Below are 22,930 nucleotides of genomic sequence, written 5' to 3'. Positions count from 1 at the left end.
GAGGAGGAATTCAAGACACAGGGTGAAGGGTGGTCCCAGTATGAGAGCGGGAAGGAACTGGTCACAACCTGATGTTATTAGGCGAGGGAAGACGAAGGCGGGAATTGATGTGATTAAGCCACGATTTAGAGAAATTATATATCAGAGGCTTGTTTTCAACTTTGTTGGAAAGTGATGCTGAAGGGTAGTCTTTAAGAGGAGCAGAGGACTTACCTGTATTGCTGAGCTGGCTTTAATGCTGGTGAAAGCCTTTGGATGGGAATTACATTGCTGGCCCGAGGGATGGTGTGAAAGGACTCTTACTGGAGAACTAGCAGGCATGAAGCTGTTGGGACAAGACGCCAAAGGCATTCTAGGATGGGAAGTGTGTCCAAGCATACTCACTGGTATTTATTGCAATTTTGGAAATGTTTCCTATATGACTTTTTCTGTTTGCTCTGTGGAGATTTTTACTTTTTCAGCTGACAAAATTTCATCTTGAACTACAGAAAATTCATTAAAAAGTATTAAAGTATTTTCTTTTTCAGATGACAAGAAGCTGAATAAAGAGCTACTCTGAAGTGTTGTTCACAGCATTAGGAGAACATGCCAAAACAACATAAACAACTCGGGGCTCCCTGGCGTTGTATGTACTGGGTGGTTTTTTTTAAACTGGTTACAGACTTTTATGTCCTTTCTTTACAAGGCTAATGGTTAGAGCACTTGCCCATAAAAGACCGTCAGAGACTCCTGCCCATTTTACAAGGTGTATATAGGTGCAAGTTCCCAGATGACATAAACCAACTGCAACCATAACATGAAGTAACCATAACCAGTGGGCTGTTACAGGAAAGGAGAACGCCCACGGGGTCCCTTGAAGCATACTAGAAGGTTTTTGCTTCAGGAGTCTGTCCGGGATCTGGAGTTGGCAAAGGTGCTGGTTCAGGAGATAATTTCGGACACATTTTTTACAGTGTTTCTGGATCCCTTGTTTGAGGAACCTATACGCCCAGGGAGCCTTAGCACTAGGTAACATTGTATGTGGAGTATGTATAGACCAGTGTTAGAGTGCCTACAGATGTTGCTGGATTTGGCCCTGAATACCGCTAAGATAGCAGCTGATAAAGCAGTTTATGGCCTTGTAATATGGGAACTGGACTCAACTGAAGAGGCCCAAGTGTTACGTGGGTTGTATGGACACAGATCCAGCTATAGGAGGACTGTTTGTCCCCAGGGACACAACCATCCTGTGAGCTCCACCCTAGCTTTGTGGCTTAAATGCCGTAGTGGTTTTGATACTTGGCTCAAAGAAAAACTTTTTAAGGGTAGATGTAGGCAGTCAGAAATTAAATCAGCCTGATTATTTACATGGGTCTGGGCCTGTCTGAATGACTTTTGCTACTGCAATATAGCAGCCTCTTTTTTACCATGCAATTGACTTTGGTTCATTTATTTATTCTTCTCAGTAATGTTCTTTGCTTTTATGGAAACCAATTGCATCTGTCAGTTTAGGCTCAAAGTTGTGCTGTTTTTTTTCTAAATTTCCAACTTCTCTAAACAGCATTGCATCTTTGTTATGTGATTCATTGTGGGCTATAAAGCACAGCAGTGCCTTGGTAGATGGTGTGTGTAGGCTCTGCTTCATATGTTGAGAGCTGAAGGTTGAGAAGGTGGGATGCCTTGGGGCTGCAGAAGCAGGACCCTACCAGATTCCCCGGCCATCACACGGGAGGAGGTGTTTGAGGTCTGCTTCCATGCTCTCCATGTGTCTCCCAGCCTCTTCAAGCAGCTTTACTGTCTGAGAATCGCTGCAGGTGGCATTACCCTAAAACCCCTTTTCAGTATGTTTTAACTTCAGCATATAAGATTGCAATAAATATCTCCTTTGGAGAGCAAGTGTGGTAAACTTTATCCCTGAATTTGAGAAAACATTATAACTGGTTGTGAATGTAGCTACATAAATAAGGAAATTGTGTGTCTGCTCCACTTCTCTAATTGGAAGCCTCTCTTTCTGTGATTTTAAGAGCCTGGAATCCTATCAGCATCTTGGGCTTTGATAATTTTCACATCCACCTAGATTAGCTAAGATGTCAATATTGATGCTTCTGAATATATTTAGTTATCAAACTTGTGGCCACTTGTAGATCACTGTATCTGTCAGACCTTTTTCAATCAGTTCTTGCATAATGCATGTTTTATCTTGCCCTTATTTTCATAGGTTCTTGTCAACAAGCTGCATTCTAAAATATGAGCAATTAGACTTCTCTGGGACAGAGTAAAATCACATGAGCATAAGTGGCGATCAGCTTGCTATTGCAAGTGGTGGCGGGAAGAGAAGTTGGTTTGGCAGATTCTGAAATCTGTGCAAAATACCTGTGTCTGTATGCCAAGAAGGGTTTGGAAAGAGTTAATCTCTAATGGATTACTCATTTCTCTGTCTGAGGCATCTGTGGGCAAAGCCTAATAATTAGGTGTTTTAAAACCTAAATATGAAAACTTTTGTTCATGTTCTGTATGTGCCTTTTAAGTACTTAGCCATTGAGTACTCACTGTGGTCATTGAAGCTCTGGCTTGGAATGCAAAAGCAGTGCATATAAATGCTATCAGTAGGGAAGAAAAATGCCGTCATCAGAGGCAAAAATACAGAAGGTGTGCTGGCAACATGAGACCTGCACAGTTTGCTGAAAAAAGAAAAATGCACTTAGCAGCAACTCGGCAAGAGTTTTTAGCCTGGAGGTAACAAATTATAGAGATGTCCCACTGTAAACCTGAGTGAAGCCCAAAGGAGTGGTTGAGGAAGATGAGGTGTTTCCCTTTAGGCCACCTCAGGAGAGTCCCCCTCTAGCATCCTAGTCTCTGAAATCCCTTTCTGAGACCCCCTAGCTCTCTGATAAACATAGGGTAACGAGTCAGGGATCCCACGGGAGGAGAACCAAGAACCTTTCCTGCGAAGCTCTGGATTGCAAACCCTGGGCTAAGTGCTGGTCATTGCAGCTTTCTAGATGAAAACAACATCCAAACCTATAGTGGAGTTTGAACCTAAACACAAGCAGATGCTATTTCACGGCGATACTATTGCAAAGGCCTTTCTTCCTGCATTTTTTTCTAGGAGTGGGGAGGAGGAGAGAAGGCCAGGTGACAGGGAAGTAAAGGTGGGCAGTGGATGGGAGAGGAAGGCAATTCCATTCTCAGATAATCTTGATGTAATTTGAACAATATAAAAAAATTGTTTGTTTTCCAAGGTACTTTAGGGTCTTGGGCTCACTGTTCTTAGGTCTTTTTGTCTAACAAGTGTGCTGTGGAATGCAAGTCTTGCTAAAATGTTTAAATTTGGTTATGTAGAGACTTGCACTGAACTCCACATTAAATCCTTGGTTAGGTATCCAGTCTCTGTCCCAGCACACACTGTGGTCTGGTTGTTCAATCAGATGGGAAGAAATGACCAGTGGCAGCAACAGGTTACAGGTGCTCAAAGTGAGAGCTGGGGGAATGAGCCTGAGCATTCTCTTGTTGTTTCATGCAGCTGGATTTAGCATTACCTTGTTCACATGAAAGTCAAATTCATTGAGTAAATTACCTTATATAGTGTAAGCATCTCTTACTTCCATTATCATAGGAGCAGGGTGTGCTAAATTGAGGAAATCAACCAAATCATTACTTAATCGTGTGCTTAATTCATTGTCATGGATTTTCCCCATGAGTATTGGTTAAGTCCTTGCAAATGCATTGCTGTTGCATTTCTCTGTAACCGTTATTTCATTTCTTTTTTCACTATTCAGTTAATACATATTACATTAATGTCTTTAAATTTAGGTGATCTCACAAGGAGTTAATTCAGGTTACAAATAGCTTTGTGTGTTACATGTTTATTTAAAGAGTTTTCTAGGGAAACTTGTATAGAATAAAGCATTTTGCAAGAGTCATGAAGAAATGAGAGAAGTACAGAAGATATTTTCTACTGTGTTTGTGCTGGAGCTACTGAAGAGTGAGGTATAGATCCCTACAATGGCCAAATAACAGTGGTCCAAGGTCACCAGATTTATTCCCAAATCCTGTTTTTTTTTCATTTAGACTTTGTCCCATATATTGTTTCTGTTTCTCTCTGCTTTTCAGTTCCTGCTTTCCTATGTCCAATGTTCCTCCCCGATCTCTCTTCGTAACTAATTCCCTCAACTAACCTAATAATTGACTTCAATGGGACTTGAGGACATGCTCAAGTGCTCTCCTGAAGAAGGATGCTCTAGTTAATCAGAACTGAAATTGTCTGTGAAGTAAATAACATTTATGAAGAGTTTTCTGAGTTATGAATAAATGCAAGAACAATTTGTTCATGTTCATTTTGTCACAGATTACTTTATTCATAAATTGTTCAGGCAGCTACATAAACCTCTCTCAGATACCTGGTGTGGAAGAGGAATAACCCTACTTACATATTCATTTAGGAGTTTTGTTGGCATCCCCCAGTGCAGTAGTTTTACTCTGCAGTCCAGTGTTTGGACAGTGAAAAAAAGACATAGTTTTATCTCTTTCTTGCTTTTGTTTCTTCCTGACTACATCTGTACTAGAAGTTAAACACCTAAACTAGTCTCTGGAGTGGTTTTAGCTTGCACCAGCTAGCCAAGTGGTTTCTGCACGCAATTTGGGCGTTCCTGATGGGAGCTTTCTCAATACATAGTTGCCCTCACTGGAAGGCAAAGAGAGGCAAATGGCGTTACTCAATCAGTGCCAGCTGGCCTCAGCAACAGGCAAAGGTCCTGGGCACATTTAACCTAGTAGCATAGTTGCACCAGACTGTGGTGGGGTAGAAAAGAGTCCTTGTGTTCCTTGAAGGACTGTAATTTTACCTGGTCATTAAGCAGAAGCTGCAAAAGGGCTTCTTTGAGTTGAATTGTGAATGTATGGAGGGATGCAGCAAACTGTGTTGTTTGAAAGTAGACTTTTAAAAAGCAGTTGCAGAGGAATACCCCACAGGATTATAATAATCCTAGCTCAAGGTCAAGCTTAACTACCATTAGTGGCATTGTATGCCATTAATACCTGTATTTCAAAATGAAATTACATGTATTACTGCAATTTGGTCCTTTGCAAATGCTTGTCATTGTCTAGGAAGTAACCCTAACACATTCCTTCAGTTTGAGATAAAGCCATTTAGCGTTTCAGGCATCACAAGTAAATGATCTTGCTGGTGCCATCATATGTGAACTTCATAGCCTGTGATCACATCCAAGCAGTGACATATAGATAAATCAACTGAGACATACCACAGCTTATTCCACCCAGGCTAACATACAGTGATAGCTCCATGCCCAGTACTGAACCGAAGTTTAGGCGTGTAAGCAGTGACTTTAGAGAAGTATAAGCCTCATATGCTTGGCTGAGTCAAAAGCTCAGATAAATGTGGGACTAAACCTGTACAAACGATACATATTAATTGCCAGATTTTTGACCTGTGCAAAACTATTCAATATAATGACGTTGATATTTCCAGCAACTCTGTAATTAAAGACTAATTCCAGAGAAGTATCAGGCATGAACCTCCATGTTGGTTTAGGAGAAATTTGGTGTTTTGTAGATCTGGCCTTATGGATAGGTCTAAGGTATAGTGTACTGCAGGTATCAATACCTGTTATTATTAATAGAAGAGTTAGGAGGAGGTAAGGACTGATACATTTAGAATGGCATTGTGGCTAAAGAATTCCATTCTTAGATGAGGCCGGAGAAAAGAATTAATCAGCTTTAATAGCAAAGAAATTAGCAATGGAGAAATAGTGTGTCATGGTAAGTCAAATTTTTAGAGAATTTTTTATATACAACACAAAATTTAGAGCTATGGAACTAAAAAAATATGAAATGTCAAGAAGTGTGATACAATATGAAAAAGCGTGACCAAAAAAGTTACCTCAGCTGCAGCAAATGTTTCCTAGTTTCAACTGAATAGCAAGCATATCTATAACATACTAATGCAGCACGCTGAAAAATCTGTTAGTTGCCATCTGGAAAGTTGCAGTGATTGCACTTTTTAAAAATTTCCTTCTAACAAGAAGCAATTTTGCAATCTCAGCTGTGGCAGAAATTATCAAGATGAAATGCTTCTTTACCTTTACTTAAATGATACATTATGCAAATTGAAAACAGCAATTTAAGGAAACAATTACATAAAGAGAACAGCTTTTCTGATCCTCGAACAGGAAATGTTAAGGGATAAAAAAAGCAAATCCTAAATGCTGTTGACTTAAAGCTATTACAGGAAAAAAGCTCGATACCTTTCTTCATTTCAGGACTTCCTGGCTCAGCTCAGCAATTGCCAGTAAGGACAGTCCTTGTGTAACATCCCTGTTATGAGGCCTTTAAAAATCTGAGAACAAGTAAGTAAAGTTGTACACCTGCTGAAAACTTGAAATGTGAGGATATACTATTGAAAAAGTATAGGGGTAGTAAACAAGCAGACTCTTACCCTGATCTAAATTACTGCACCCCCTTCACATTTACCAGATTTTATGGGATTCATGGCCCAGTGCTTGCTGATCCATGGCCATCAGTGAGTGTTTTTTACTAACAATTTATTTATGTCAGGCTTTAAAGCTGAGAAGATGGTCAGTGTCTCTGTGGCTGGGGAAAAACAGGGGCATTCAGGTGACGACAATACCGTGTCCCACTTCACTAACCCATCCCCATCGTGTATTTCAATGATTTTAAGCATGCGTTTACATCTTATTGACTTCATAGGCTCTCTTGATTATCTGTATGTAGATTACCTTTTAGTCTTCTACATTTTGAGTTGCAACTCAGACTCATGGGTTGACATTCACACAGTGAGGGAGACCTTTGACATTGGGAAAAACCTGCTGGCTGCTATTGTATTCCAGCACAGGGGCTGTCTAGGGACTTTTGGAGTATTTGTAATTGGCTTTTATTTTTAAAAAACCTGTATCAGAAATGTTTTAATGCTGTTGGTCCTGTCTTGGGTATGAGTCTGGATTAGCTGATCTCCTAAGGTCCATCCTTGAGGAAAAATAAGGTGTATTTCCTTTATTCAGAAAAAAAAAGAATCTAGTGATTTTTTTTTTATAATTATTGTCTTGATTCATGTTTTTGTGAATATAGCTCCTTGTGTTTCTTAAGAGTTTACATCTTTATTATGAGGACTCCTGCTACTGTCATTATCACACAGTATGATTTGGCAACTGGCAGTTTATATGCCTAACCTTTTTCTAATTCCATTCAAACACTGTCTGTATATTCAGTTTCCTTACGTAAAAATAGAAAGGTTAGATCATTTTTATGTAAACTGATCAAAATATTAAATTTTTAAAATATCAAAATATAGTTTTTACAAAAGCTTTTCTTAGACTATGATGTTCTCAACATTGGTTTTAGTTTTTAACTGTGCTGCAGCTCAGCTTTGCCTTGTTGAAGTAGCATGCGTAATGTAGTGGCAAGTGGTGAGACCAAAACTGTGTCACCTATGCAATTCAAATGATGTCCTCTCTTCTTTTCAAAAGGTGCAGCTAAAAGGTCCTGCTCTTCTTGCCAGCCCTCCACCTGCCCACCTTTCTGAATAAATATTTTGGCAGTAGAGTGATGGAGGGGGCTGTGGTGCAAGGCAGATGTGATGTCAAAGAAGCAAAAGTTGCAGATGGATTAACTGAAGCTGTGTGTGACAGTAAAAAATGAATATGAATGGTATGAATGTCTGGGGGTGGGGAATAAACCTGGACCACATTAGCTTAAAAAAAGACAGCTGTAATGTACTGGGGTCAGTTGCCTGCTGTCATCACTACTGACATCACTGTACATTGGGATAAGGGACAAGAAGTTGGGTGCATTAGTATCATATATTCTTGGAAATATGTTTAACTGCTGCATAAACAGTATATATTTTTAGTTAGGATGTGTCTGTTATTTTAGGCTATGTTGTGTTTTAGGGTTGTGTTTGTGTTTGTTTAGGGTTAGGTGTTAAATCTTAATTGTCGCTGAAAGTAGAGTTTACTAGATAGTTATCTGCATGTACTCACCTGTTCTTCTGGCTTTCCTCTGTTTCCTAATATTATAATTCACTGTGTCCCCAGCTGAACATAAATTTGTATTGAGAGGTAGCGTGGTAAGCACTGAAAACGTGATAAAAGTTCTGGTAATAGAAAACATCCTTAGATTGAATTGACGTATGTCAGTTCTCTTTAAATTTTGTGAGAACAAAAGTAGGTCTATAATTAAGATGTTCAATTTTCAGACTAAACTGTGAGATACAATGAAGAAAACTGAAGACAAATTGAACTAAGAAGCTCAGAAATTGATGTGAAGATGATGCCTGGGATTTCCTTAAGAAAAGAAAGGAAAGATAAGGAAACTTGAGATTCAAAATATTGTAGAAAAGATCTCTGTATCTTTTTAAATGAATAAACCTCTCAGAAAGGATTTTGGGAAATATTTAGAGTGCTTTCAAGCAGTCAAAGAAAGGCTGAAGATTTAAGTAAAATGCCTTGGAATTCAGAAAATGGGTGGGTAAAGAAAATTAGAAGCAGTCAACCTCAGACATTGAAAGGGAATTAAAGCAAATAAAGGGCTTTTTGCTTAGTAAGTAAGGATGAGATAATGACACTTAACATATTGTATTGAAACAGTATTAAGACAGAGAAATAATATAAGAAAATAATATAGTAATATAGAGTTGTACTGAATTAATATACAAATGTATGAATAAAGTCATGAGAACCAAATACCTACCCATCAGCAAGAATTGAAATAAGTCTGTTGATTAGAAGAACTTTAATTTCTGAGAGTCAGAACTTGTGGGTGATGATAATGGAGAAAGTATGATTAAGGATGCTGTGACATCTTTGTGAAACAAGAAGCGAGCAATGTAGCTTCATGAAGGACCATGCAAAATTGGGGGGGAAGGGAAACTTAAGCCACAGGTAAAAAAAAAAAAGAAGACATTTGCAAGAATATTAAAGGCACTATTAAAACCAGCATAGGAAAGATAAGACTAATAATGAATTGGTTTGGCCGAAACTAATCAGGTGTTAAAAGGATTTACTAACTGGACAAGGGTAAGAAGGCAAGGAAATGAGAAAAGTACGTCCATTAATTTTTAAGAAGCTAATGGGTCAGAAAAAAATAGGTGACAATTCAGAATTTCTTTAAAAAAAGAGAAATAAGGGTGCTGAGCTCCAAAAAACCAGCTCTTGATTAAAATCAGCTTTTCTCATTTCTGTGTTTCCAAGAGAAAAAATAAATAGGATTTAAAAAAAAAAACCAACAAATGAGAACATGATATTTTGCATTTTTAAAGTAGCTTAGAGGCTGTACGCAATAAAATGTTAGAGATAGACTTATTTAGAATTGAATGGGCAGGTATAATTTCTTCTATGTTCATCACCTCTGACTGAGAAGCTGTGTAATTGCACTAGGATCATGTTGTACCTGAGCTAAAAGCTCTGCTGGGACAAAAGTTGTGTGTCGAAAAGGTGATCTTTTGCTGGAAAGCTTCCCTTTGGCACGCGCATTTCAAAGAAAGTAGCGTTCACACTGTATCTGATCCAGAGCAAATTATGGGCATTATGAAACCTGTTGAAATGGGCTCTTTTCAAGACTTTGGTGGAAGAATGGCTAACTTTGGCATCCCCTTGAGACTTGGGTGGGAGCTAGATGGCTGAATTATGCAGGCTGAAGCAGACATGCAGAAGAATAGAAGGCTGCCAGTGAGAGTTTTGGGTGGTATCAAAGGGATTTGAGCACTTCCAGGTTTTGGGGGTTGCTGAATGCAATTACGTTGGGAAAAACTGGGTTGGCTAAATCCTGCTGTGGGGCCTGCCTACCTCTTCTTTAGTACAACTAACCTTTAGCTCAGATCAGTAATTTCCAACACATTAAGAGCTGTTAACCTGAGTTTGTAGTGTTTGCTTAAAAAGAAATGAACAACTTGATTCATTGCAAGCTCTTCCAGCATACTTAATTTCATTAGCAGGAGATGTCTGGTGAGAGATTCGATAGACCCTGGGGCCAGGAAGAACATCATCACCTTAACACTGATGTGTGCCATGTAGCTGCAACCCCAGAGATCCTGTCTTGGTCACGTTTGGTAAGGCACACATGAAAAGATAGACTTTGGCCCGAAGACCTTACAAGGTTTTCACTATTTATTTGTTTTTATGTTATTTAGTTTTAATACGTTCTTCTACAAGCTATTCCTCATCCTTAATTTTCACTACTGTGCAGCAATTTTCCCTTCTTCAGTGCCAGTCCTTCCTCTTTCAGTGTGTGTCTCTAGTGCTCTCATCAGTCTGTTTGCTGTCTTCCCCTTCCCTGTGACGTGTTCCCCCCCATAATCTAGTCAGATGTAAGCTGATCATAGAAATCTTTATGTTCCTTTGTTCAAAGTACCTCGGCACAGTTCTTCACTTCTTTTTTCTGCCTGACAATTATGTTCATGGCTTTGTCATCCCAGTCAGTGGGAGTACAAGAACTAGCAACATCCTGGCATCCTTTTTGAACACACGCACTGGATAGCTTTTACTGAATGCTGTTCTGTCACGATGTTCAAAGCAAACATCTACTGCAATGCAGCTGTTTGAGCTCTGCCTGCGCTTGGTACTATTTTTGTTTGCAGTTCAATACATTTTCTTAAACCTCTTTTTGTAAACTCAGATACATGCTGCAAGCTGATAGCTATTCAGAGAAAAGCATAATCCCTAGGAGCTGCCTGCCTTGGCAAACAGGCACATGCTTTTCAGTGTGTCAACAGGCAGTTGTTCAAGTAGTGTTTGTTCCCTCAGCTTGTATTAGCCTGGCCCAACACTTGAATAATTTTTTCATTTGCCTTCACTTAAGGAGATTGGATGAATGTCCAGAACAGCGAATTGGACAACTGTGGATCCATGCAGTCCCAGCTCAGATGATTTAGTTATTCAGCCTTTTATGCTCTATTAGGGTTATATTAGAATACTAATATTTCAGGACCATGATCATGCAATTGATATTACCCACATGAGCAGTCCCATATTCTCTAAAACCAGGTGTTGACATGCTGGAAACAGTCTTTTGCTTATCTTCATTAGCTCTTATTTCCTATTCCCCAGTCACAGTGCATTCCTACCTCAGTAAAACAGCTTACCTCCACATCCTCAGGAGAAAAGCTACTGCTTTGCTGTTTTTCCCAATCAAGATTATTTCAAATTAAAGGATCTTGTTATATGTGCACCCAGGGCCTCATCTGTAATCATCCTTCAAATCTTCAGTTTATTCTGTAATTAACTTGTAACTGTACGGTTCATGCAGTGTACAAGTAGTTCAGTTCTTTATGTAAAATGGTCTGCTGATTTGTGAATGGTTTAAAATATTTTTTTTTGAGAATATTTTTTATTTTTTCATTACAATAATGAGAGAAGTAGAAGGTGCTTTTCATGTCTTAGCCAAGTTATAAACACCGGAAGATAATGGTTCTCCACCTTTTTCAAAGAATGAGACCAGCTACAACGGATCTTTTCACATCGTCTCTGGAACTCTTTTTCTGAAGCAAAGTAGCTGTTAGAGTGCTTAAAATACCTTGATAGTGTGATTATAAATACGTGCTGCAGTCTGGCATGGAATGATTACACATTTGATATCGGGACTTATTCCATGCAGGTATCTATTAGTGATGGGGGCTATCATTTGAATATTTGACAGCATCAGTACTAACATAAATATTGCAGTTTAAACAAGTATTGTAATACCAGTATACCTTTTTTGACTTTTGGGGGGTTTAGGAGGCTGTGGGTCTCCCCTCCCTCCTACAGTAATGTCTCATCTGTACCTGATAAGAAATTGTGTGAGCTAAGACTTCACCTCAAGATGCAGTGCCAAGGCCCTGGCATGCTTCATCCTTCCCCTCCACACTAAGTTACATTTTCTTCTAGTTATTACAGCCGTTTCCTCCACCCAGTCCCTTTGGAGTCAGCCATGCACAGGGCCCTCTGCTGTGTTCTGCGTTTTGCTGGGGAGAGTGCGGGAAGGCGCAGATCATGAGAGGGGAGAATGTGAGCAACTCCCAAAGTCCTTTGACGTACAACACAGGCAGAACGTCCTGCTGGCCAACATGAAGAAGCACAGGTGATGGGAAACAGCTCACAAGTTTGAAAGGCTTCCTCTTCAAGAAGAGGAAGAGCTTGGAGAAGGAAGAGAGATTTAGGGTTTTCATTTTAGGGGAGATATTTTTTTTTTAGGGGGGAAGAGGGATGAATAAAAGCAAAGGAGAGTGTTTCTCTTGAAGAGTCTGGAGTGCCCTGTACTCCCACCTAAAGAAGGGCAAATTTTTTTCTTGTATTGACTGTAACTAGATTGAGTTGATCTGATCCCTTGCTTTTGGTGAAAAGTGAGACAGTTGGGGATTTCAAAATTAAAGTAGTTGTGGTACTCGCTGAGCTGGCTGGAAGGAAGCACGGACAACACATCCTTACTGCCATCGCCTTTCTTTCCTGGCCGTTACCACAGGCCACGCATGTGGCATTATCCCACTGGTGGGAAGAAATGTTGAGGAAGGAGAGTGGAGGTAGGACGTGGGCCAGGAGCCTCAGATAACCCAAGCCTGTTCTCATGGAGAGTATCTCTGCCTGACAACTTTGAAGTAACACTACTGCGATAGTAGCATGCCACCTCTCTCTTGAACATGGCTATTTTGATATATTTGACTGTGGTTGCAAAGCTCTTGTATCTTAAAGAGCACAAACATCTAGTTTGTGTCTTTGTTCTTCCCTTAGTATTCACAGTTTGCTCCAGGCACTTGCAGCATTTACGAATAATATCAGTCTGATTTGTTGCCTGCAAGAGAGTCTAATTAAAACGAGAGAGCAGGATGGGAACTGATGACACACAGTGCAGCTGAGCTGCTCCCAAAGCTGAACATGGCAGCTGCAGTTTTCGTCATTTGCAAAGCCTCAGCCAACACGTTGGCCCACAGAGTTAAAATAAATGTCTAATTACATTGTTTAATTATTTCGGTTCCAAATTCATGCTTGCAAAGTATTGCAAAAGATGGGAGAGAAACACTGAGAGCGCCATGTTCACGACTGTGGCCTGCCAATAAATCAGAAATCACGATGCTTTTTCTTTGTCAGGTTCCTTCCTTCCCCTGCCGGGTGGTCAGGCTGCAGAGGAAGGGGGGGGGGGTGCTTGAACCAGTCTCCCGCCCTCTCCCCTCCCCTGTCACTCGGCACTGACTCACAGCACTGTTTTTCAGCACGACGCTAATTAGCTGCCAAGCAGTGAGATACTGCAAATGCTAAGAGAAAAGACAGGAAAAGACTTCAAAGATATTTACCTTTTTTTTTTTTTTTTAAAAATCATATTGTGAAAGTGATGAAAGAAATATCTAAGCACTGCTGCTTGCATCCAGCAATTTGTTCTGTGCAGGCAGGCATTGCTTCAGGTTATTCTGGGGTAAGGAGGTTATGGCTTTCTTCTTTGCTTTCCATGGAGTAGCTATTCAGTGGGCCAAGGAGAGGGAGCAAATGTGGATTGCCTTGTTAAGGCTGGTGGCTAAATGTGAATGGGGTGGTAGTACTGTGCCAGGTAGAGGAAAATCACTGCAGCAAGAGGGACTGAGATCCCTGCATCAAAGCAGCCTCTGTCTTAGGTCTAAGTCCAGTTTGGGGCATGGGGGGCAAGTGGAGACGTTTTCACCCACACCTTAAGCAAATGCTCTTGATTAAAGTGATGAGGACAATTAGGTGCTTAAAAACTCTAGTTTTAGCCCATACCCACAAAAGTATTTGCCAGTAAAGAGATTAATACTATCTAGATTAATAGGTCCACTCTATTTGTACAAAGGCTGTGTATCAGTCAAGCTGTTTGTGAATCAACTGTTCATCTAAATTATGTTTACCAAGAGCACGGGAAATGATGTGACTTTCCACATGTGAATGGTTCCCACTGATTGTGCATATTTACTTAGGTGGTGGCCCACTACAGCTGTAATATGTTATTCTTAATTTGCCATTCTTCAAATAGCTCAGTAGCAGATGAATGTTGAATACATTGTCAAAAAGTAGGAAAAAAAGTCTTTAAGAAAGACTTCTCATTTTCATCTAAGTCTACTTGTCTTTTCTTTTCCTGGTGTTAAAGTTCTTCCTTTCCCCAGTCAGGGAAATTCTGCACAACATGAATGAAGATTACCAAAATAGTCAGTGCCTCACTTACTATTAATTTGTATGATGAAGGAGACATCTGAACTATTCAGGGAATACTTGGTATCAACAGTTTGCAGTCATCAAACTCATGATTCATTCACAAAGAAATTGTGACAGCAGGTGATGAACTTGGTAAGCTCTCTTGAGAACATAGTTTTGTTCTCCCACAAACTGAATCTCACATTTCTCATATCTATGCTGAGACCTTCTCCATTTCTACATAGAAGTAATAAGAGGGGAAAATGAAACCTGGAGCACCGAGAAGCCAGGCCTATTCAGAATCCAAAGTTTTGGCCTTTTTTTAATGATGCACATTTTGCACTCCAAAGGGATTTACTCTAATAACAGTTGTTAATTATTACAAAGATAAACTGGCTGAAGAGGGAAAAGAATTGTCCCCAGAGTTTAGTGTCAGTTTGCTGCTGATCTCTCTTCAGCTATTGTAAAGGTACTACCAACAATGACTGCACGCCGCAGTCAACTGGAAAGCCAATTGATTTCTTAATACTTCTTTTGGAGCATATGATCAGTCAGCTGTACTCTCCTTTTTCAAATCAGGGCTTTCTGATTTTAATTCTCTGTTTCTTCTCCAAACTGATGCTTTTTTATAATTAGAGTGTTACAAAAAGACTTTCTGGAAAGTCTACATAGAAGAAAAAGTAGGTTTCATTTCTTTTGTTCTAGTCTGATCCTATGGGGGCGGTTAATGTGATGATTACATAGAAGTCTTGATGCCCATCTGAGAGTGGTAAGAATTTAAATGAGTGATTTTTATTTCTCTTAACCTGGAGATAGCATAAATTAGAATTTGATAAAATGCACAAACTGGGGCAAAATGAAATTACACTTTTTCAGCTGCCCTTGGGTCTCTACACCTTGCTGGTCCCTTACCTTGTCTGTTTCTCTTTTTTTTTTTTTTTGCACGTGCACATCTGTGAGTAGTATTTCATTTTCACATGTATTTCAGGATTTATTCAGGTCTATTTGTTTAAACTGTGCAATCCATAAATGTATGGATTGTCACTAAGCCTTTATCCAGACACCAGTCACAGTTCTTTATTATCTTGGACATTATTTTAATCTAATCTAAAGTAAATCTAAAATGGTATTTTATTTTCTGCACCTTTTTGTATTCATTTTCAACTGAAGGAGTGAAAACAACTCATAGATTTTGTGGTGAGGGCAAAATCAATGCAATTATTCAGATATAGAAGGATATTAAAATATACCATGATAGCTCCTGCTCACTAAAATCCCTGATCGGATCCCCAGTTCATAAGCAGTTGAAGGAAACAAAAAAAAATGTTAACTGTACCTTTCCAAATGTGAATTTCCACCTGGGCAAGCAGAGGAAAGTCATTAATCGATACACCCCATGCTGGTCCTCGCTGGTGGGACTGCTTCCCACCTCTGTTGGTGAGAATGCACTTTCTTTCTTTTGAAAGCTTGGACTTACCCCTGCCTGCTGTAACCTAGAAGGACCAGAGGCAACGTGAGGCTGGTGTAGTAGGACATGATGCTGTGATGCATAGCTACTGCTAAAAAGACAGGGTGTTTACCAGGTTGCATCTCATCTCTCTGCTCTGTGAAGGCATACTGCTTATCAGATGCAATAAGCATGAGGCCACTAGACCTGAGATTTCATTCTGCCACAGCGCCCGAAAAGGTAACCACGCTTCCCAATGACAACGATCTGCTTTCACCCTTGAGTGTGCATGCAAGGGAGGACTACAGTTAAGCTCACACAATGTATATATTGAAAAAGTACTTCATCAGAACTCCTGTCAGAATTAAATTTTTAAGTTGAATATTATCCTGGATTTTCAAACACCCTGTTAAGTAATGGATATATTCATGTTCTTGCAATTCTAGAGGAGTGCAACTTTGACAGCATGGCAACAGGGCATTCTGCAAGCATGAAAACAGCAATGGGTGAGATTTTCAAGGCAAGTACAGAATTAAGCTAGCAAAAGGGACATTGAAATCCATTATTGTAAGGACAACTTTCCGCATCACAATCCATGCTCGAAAATGGTGTGGATCATTTTTTCTTTTGAAGAAGCTGCAGTCAAGTGGGAATGGAGAAAGAAATCAAAAACCAGAATGTAGTGTATACAGGCTTCTTTTATGCCAGCCTGTTAATACCTGTTGCCCTTAAGACAGCTTTTATGCTGTTAAAATAAAATTAAAAAAAAAATAATCTATATCCTACTTTTCAGTGAAGAATTTAAAAGACTGAAATGGAGACTTCTGAGTTCTTGCAAGATCTTGTTATCCAGACCATCTCTGGAAGAGTCTGGTACTTCAGTGAAACGTTAAGTTACCCCATGAAACCTTCAGTTACCCCACATCGTTTCCATTCCAGTTTTCAGAATTTCCCTGATGGGGATGGTCACATGCAATCCAGTTGCTGAGTCTCTTTCAACTTTAAGTGTGTGTTTACACAGTTAGATCAAGTGTTCTGCAAATGAAAAGCTCAACTGAAATCCAAGCAGTAGGCTGCCATTCATGGATGCAGTATTTCTCCTTGAAATCAGTAGCCCTCTTCAAAGAGAAATTGACACATATCTCCCATCTTCTAGATGTTTTATTCATCCACAGAGGTGGTTGGGCCAATCTCAACTTTAACTTTCAACTTAAACTCATGTGAGAGTGGCTTTAGATATTGCTGGCTGAGGTTTCTAAACTAAAGTAAAAATGTTTATGCATGCTGGCATGACAGCTGCAAGATGTGCAGTGTGTCACTGTGAAAGCTGCGTAACTTCATGGTGGGGACACCACCCATACTAGGGACTTACTTGCCTAGAAAGTAGGCTTTGCAGCACCTAGCTTGATCCTAGAAACCAGGAAGAACTCTTAAAGAGATCAACCTGCTTGGATAAAGAATAATCTGGGTACAGCAGCAAACTTTAAAAATGTCACTACCTTGATTTTTATCTTATTTTAATGGTAGCCAGACTTAAATGTATGAAATTTTGGGAAAAATTTGAGTGTAATTAGTAACACCCCCTATAAATTTTCTAAATACAAGGCTGAGTGAAACTCTATTTTCTTTTTTTTTTTTTCCAAATTAGATGTCATTGTATATTTTTACTTAAAAACATTTTTCATACTTCAGTACTCAGTAAAGGCATAACCAAGGTGCACAGTTTAGCTTTGAACAGTCTATTTAGCAAGTTTTCTCTTTCAAGGTTCAGAGACTTAAAACTGTGGATGAACTGTCTGAAACTATATATAAGCCTTCTGCAGAATGCTTGCCTTTATGAACCCCTCCTAGTTTATGTTTCTTTAAGATTGTTATTTAAAACATAGCTTGTCTTGTTTTATTTAGATGCTTGAATTGCATGTTCCAGTAGCAATAGCACACTCCAGGTAATTCATTTCCAGTTGAGCTTCACTCTGCTTGAGTGCTTAAAAAGCCATTTGGCTTTCTTTCTTGTACCTTTTAATGCCCCCCACAGTCTGCAGTAACCGTTCAAGAAATTCACTGCTTGTCATGGCCTATTGCTTTAATTTAAAAAGCTAAATTTGGAGACTCCACATGCTCTGCTGTCAGTTTTTCCAGTGTAAACCTGTCCTACCATGGGAAATTGGCAGTGGACTTCACTACCCCTGAAAAAAACTCATCATTAATATAGTGGCAAAAGAGTAGAAAAATACATTGGCTGTGTCATACTTGTGAAATGTAGTGCAGATATAAATTTGAAACCTGCCAAGGCTTCTAAAAAATCCCAGCTGTCTTAAGGCAATCTCTGCCTTGGGGGATTGAACGCACCACGGAGACCCCGAGGTGGCACGCGATGTGGCAGCACCAGGCAGATACTCACACGAGTCAGGAGGCACCACAGGAACGTCGGCAAAGCAGCACGCCTGTGGCAATGCAGTTACTGCCTGCGTTTCTCCCTGTCTGGAGTGTCTGGCTTGTGCTGCATGATACTCCTGGCTCTTGGAGATAGCTTTTGTGGAGACATGTCCGATGGCTGTGATGTAAACACAGCAATTCAAGAGAATCCTAAGCCTCACCACAGCATTTTGCCTTCAGGACAGCCCCCAAATCCCTTTTTGCTTGACTGGATTTGCTCATGTTGTACCTAAAATCCTGGAGAGAAAGTCAACAATGTGTCCCATCCAGCAGTGGGCATGGTAGGTCTCATTTCTCCTATTTAATCTAAGCCTTTGCCTTATCTGGCACTGGAAAGGAATATACTGAAGTCAAGAGCTGATCCGTACTGCAGAAGAAATCTGATTGGTAAAAAAAGCACATAACAACCAAGGGTAGACACAGTTGGTATCTGAAGGGTGGTAAGCAAGTCAATAAGAGCTCCCCAACCCCAGCACCGTGAACCGACTCTAGATAGCACAGATCAGTGAGGTGCTGAATCTAGATTATCACACTTGCAACTCTGCTTGGTTTATCGCTGCTTAGTCTTGGCAGAACAGCTTCCGATCCATCTGAAGGGCAGTTTCCCTCACAGCATCCTCCCAAGTACCATCTAGGTATAAGTTTATGTACAAACCCCCAAATCTGAGCATTTTTAGGGTTCACCCAATGGATAGGATGAGGTCCCTTGTCATAACATGATTGAAGCCTGTTTCTGGGGAAAGAGATCACTTTGCATGTAAAGGTTCAGTCACACCATGGGGATGAGGGAAGTCTAGGTTAAATACTTTCAGCAGATCTGTCCTGTCCCAGGGAAATGCCCTCCAGTGCCACAGAGCATTGGGTAAGATGTCACCTCTGTTAGAGCTGTGCCATTATGCAGGCACAACTTAAAGGTTTATGGATGCCAGAGAAGAAAGAAGGGTATAGTTTGGCTTGTGGTATATCTACTTAGTGTTTTGCAAGTAGAAGCAAGCTGGCTCTCTCCAGGCTTCAAGCTGGCTGAACATGAGCCAGCTCTAAGCCAAAGCTGTGTAGCTCCAGATAGCACATTGCTAACGCTAGGCTAATCAGTAATTCTGAAAGGCAGGATATATTAGGTTGGGCCCAGTGCCACTCTAATGCAACTAGACAATATCCCACCCGCTGACAGAGCAGGCAGGCACACTGCTTGAAGAATAAGGGCACCCAGCTTTGAGGTGCCTGGAGAAGGCCTTGCATTCCAGTCAGCAACCTCCAACTTATTTCTGGGTTTGTAGCTGTTCTCCTTCATCTATGTCACACAAATCATACCGAGTTTGGATTGATCACAGCATGATCAAAGCCATACTGTGACAATAAGCAATTTGAGCTTCCCTTTTTGCTGTTCGTGGTGAGACCACTACTGAGCTTTTGAGTATTTATAGCTTTATAACTTAGATACTTATCTCCAGGTCACATCACATGCTGGATATTGACTGCAAATTGATTTTTGCCCATTGTGTAACCCTACCTTTTAAAAATAAAGCTATTGCAGAATTATATTCAAGGGCCCTGTCTCTTCACTTAGAGGTAGCTCACACTATATCACTTTTTTTTCTCTTTTGTGATCGGTTTAGCACATAAAGCTGTTACAAATTTAGTAGGCATTTTCATTTGCAGATTTTTTTTTTCTTTTTAGATTTACACATTTTTGTAAAACAGCGGAAATCTTAATATGTAAAAGATTAGTATGTGCTTTTCTTTTCAGATGGTCTGAGCATTAACATTCCATAAATAGTCCAATTTTCCCTCTGAGTTGATAAGTAGTCAAATACTTCCACTAAGGACATTTTTACTTTATCATCCAGAATGTGAACAAATTTAAATTTAACTGGCAATTATTGGTAGTGAATGGAAGTTAAATATATGAGTGTTTTTCTAATTTAGTTTGGTTAATCTCATCTTCAGTGCGACTAAGTAATTGCTTAAGGAGCCATCAAGACAAAAGGCTCATGACAGGCTCATAGGCTTGTATATTGCTGTGGTATACTAATTTATGCTGTGTCAGCATCATCCACCAAGAAGATATTCCAGCCTCTGGTCTCAGGAACTTTAAAATGTTTTTTATTTGCATTAAGGTACTCTAAGAAATATAAAAATGCAAACTCAACCTCACTGTGGAATTTCTGTGTTCAGCAGCTGAAATGTCACCATGTGACACATGATTTTTGAGGAGATGTAATTCCAGACATACACATTCCCCATGAGGCTATACCTCATTTATGTTAGTTACATAGACTGAAGGCTCAGGATATATGCAACCATTGAAACCGTCTTCTGATCTTCAGTTCTTTTGCTGATGTTGCTTTTTTATTCTGATGCTTGAATAATGTAGCAAGCTCCAGGATTCAGAGGACCTGTTTCTGTAGTCCCAAGAAAGGTACTTATGGAGCCAAACCTTAAAGTTCAAAAAGTGACAATGGCTAAGAGTGTAGTCCTTACCAGCTGGTATTCTAGGAATGCCATAGATAATTACAGATAAAAGCAGAACTAATAAAAATTTGTACCACTGGAACCCATCCTGGAGTAGGACTACGTTGTGCCAGGCTATGCAAACACAAAGCTTTTTTCTGTATAGCTGTGCTAACTGGATAAGAGACGCCATTTGGGTGGTCCAGCTATAATAACTTTTCAGAGCTTTAGTAAGCAAATTAAAACAAATGGTTGGCTCTCCTAGTTCTATCTTAAATGTGTTTAGGTATTGGAATAGATTGGTAGCACCAATGAGACAGTGGTCAGACTTCATCTTGGGGAGCAGTCGTCTGATTTTGGTCACCTACCTTGAGGAAAGATGAATTGGTAGCATAGCTGATGCAGAGTAAGACTACTAGTATAGTTGGGGGACTAGGAGCCTTTTTTATGACAGGAGCTCTGCTGGCGTGGCCCCACCAGATTAAAGCTGGAAGACAACAGCTATCTGATAATTTAATTAGTATCTAATACATTGGCGATTCAATAACAGGTGAAGGAGAAGGTAAGTGACTGATGATTCTTTCCTTTCACTTTATCCTGAGTTTGATAACTTTTCCTTCTTTTTTTTTCCTAATGCCAATTCAGTGGCTATTCCTAAGGTCACTGTACATGGAAGCCAAATGATAGAGTGGCTTTCTTTAAACTTATCTGTATTCAACAAAAGCAGACAAATAGCCATTAAATAATAGTATTATTTATTTACTTATTCCTTGACATATATAGAGCTTGTTTCTTTCTCCATTGCGTGTGAAAAAAGCCAAATGGATTTCAAACACTATCACATTACAGTTTGCTGCTTACACTAGGGGCACTAATTTATACTCACATTGAGCAGATGTAGATGGTACAGAAGACTACCTGTGAAAAGCCAGGTGTCCATACTTTGCTTATTCCAGAGAAGCAATACCCTAATCTCCTTTTAATTAGTTTACACCTAGGGAAAGTAACACTCCTTCAAACATCAGACTATGAATAAAAATCTGTTCTTTTCTATACTTGATAAATATGTTTTTCAGACTGAAATAATAAGACTAGCAGGGAATTGCTCTTTTGTTGCTCCTGTGACTCTAAGCTAGTTAAAGGTAGTCAAAGAAACTGTAACGGGCAGTCTTAGGGTTCCTTCTGAAACTGTATTTTTCTAATGTATACTTCCCTCAAATCTCTTTTCATACCATTTGACAGTGGTATATAATTAAAATTAATGTGTTTAATTTAGTTAAATGTAATATAATAACAGTCATGTTATATTTCTCAGAAGGATACAGGACTAATCCTGATGGATAGATGCAGATCTACATTCCTAGCTAGATGTGTTTCTTCTCTAAGTTTTGCTGATGCACCTCCATTCTGAGCACTTGGCTTTCTTCCTGAGATAATATCATTCATGGCTTCCTGAGAATCTGGATGAAATGAGTCAGGGTTTTGTCAGGAGGATTAAGATGAGATCTAGTGAGGCATCCACATTAAAAATAGCAATGTAGAATAGCCCTGCTCTGGCAGCCACCTAAGGCAGGACAGCTCCAAAACTCATGCAGCAACTCATGCAGCATCATGCAGATCAGAGGGCTGGAGCACCTCTCCTAGGAAGACAGGCTGAGAGGGTTGGGGTTGTTCAGCCTGGAGAAGAGAAGGCTCTGGGAAGACCTTATAGCAGCCTTCCAGTACCTAAAGGGGGCCTACAAGAAAGATGGAGAGGGACTTTTTACAAGGGCATGTAGATATGGGACATGAGGTAATGCCTTTAAACTGGAAGAGGGTAAATTTAGATTAGATGTAAGGAAGAAAATCTTCACTATGAGGGTGGTGAGGCACTGGCACAGTTTGCCCAGAGAGGTTGTGGATGCCCCATCCCTGAAGTGTTCAAGGTCAGGCCGGATGGGGCTTTGAGCAACCTGGTCTAGTGGAAGGTGTCCCTGCCCATGGCAGGGGGGGTAGAACTAGATGATCTTTAAGGTCCCTTCCAACCCAAACCATTCTATGATTCTATGATCTGTAACTAGGTCACAAAATTTTCCTTAATTTGCCTTTATAGGGGAATTCAGAGGCTTCCTTGTTTAAACAAAAGCTACCCCACTGATCTGGGCTTCACTATGATCTACATGTGAGGTAAAGCAGAGTTTAACCTCTGCCAGTCTCTGGAGGTGACTACAACCTTAGTTTAAACCCTCCTACAGGGGACACAATTATTTTCTTACCTAAGTAATTTCTTGTCTAGAATCTCCACATTTTAAGAAAGATGTACGCTTGGAAGGTGATGGAATTTCTCTCTCAGGTATGCTTCTTCTCAAGGCAGTGAAGATCACCTCTAAATCCTTTAGCCAAGTCTCCTGAGATGTTGTCATGGTTTAACCCCAGCTGGCAATTAAGCACCATGCAGCTGCTCGCTCACTCCCCACCTCCCCAGTGGGATGGG

This window comes from Haliaeetus leucocephalus, unplaced genomic scaffold, assembly GCF_000737465.1.
Source record: "Haliaeetus leucocephalus isolate CR32 unplaced genomic scaffold, Haliaeetus_leucocephalus-4.0 Scaffold439, whole genome shotgun sequence".
Lineage (NCBI taxonomy): Eukaryota > Metazoa > Chordata > Aves > Accipitriformes > Accipitridae > Haliaeetus > Haliaeetus leucocephalus.
The sequence above is the reverse complement of the archived record's forward strand: the minus strand, read 5'-3'. Positions refer to the sequence as shown.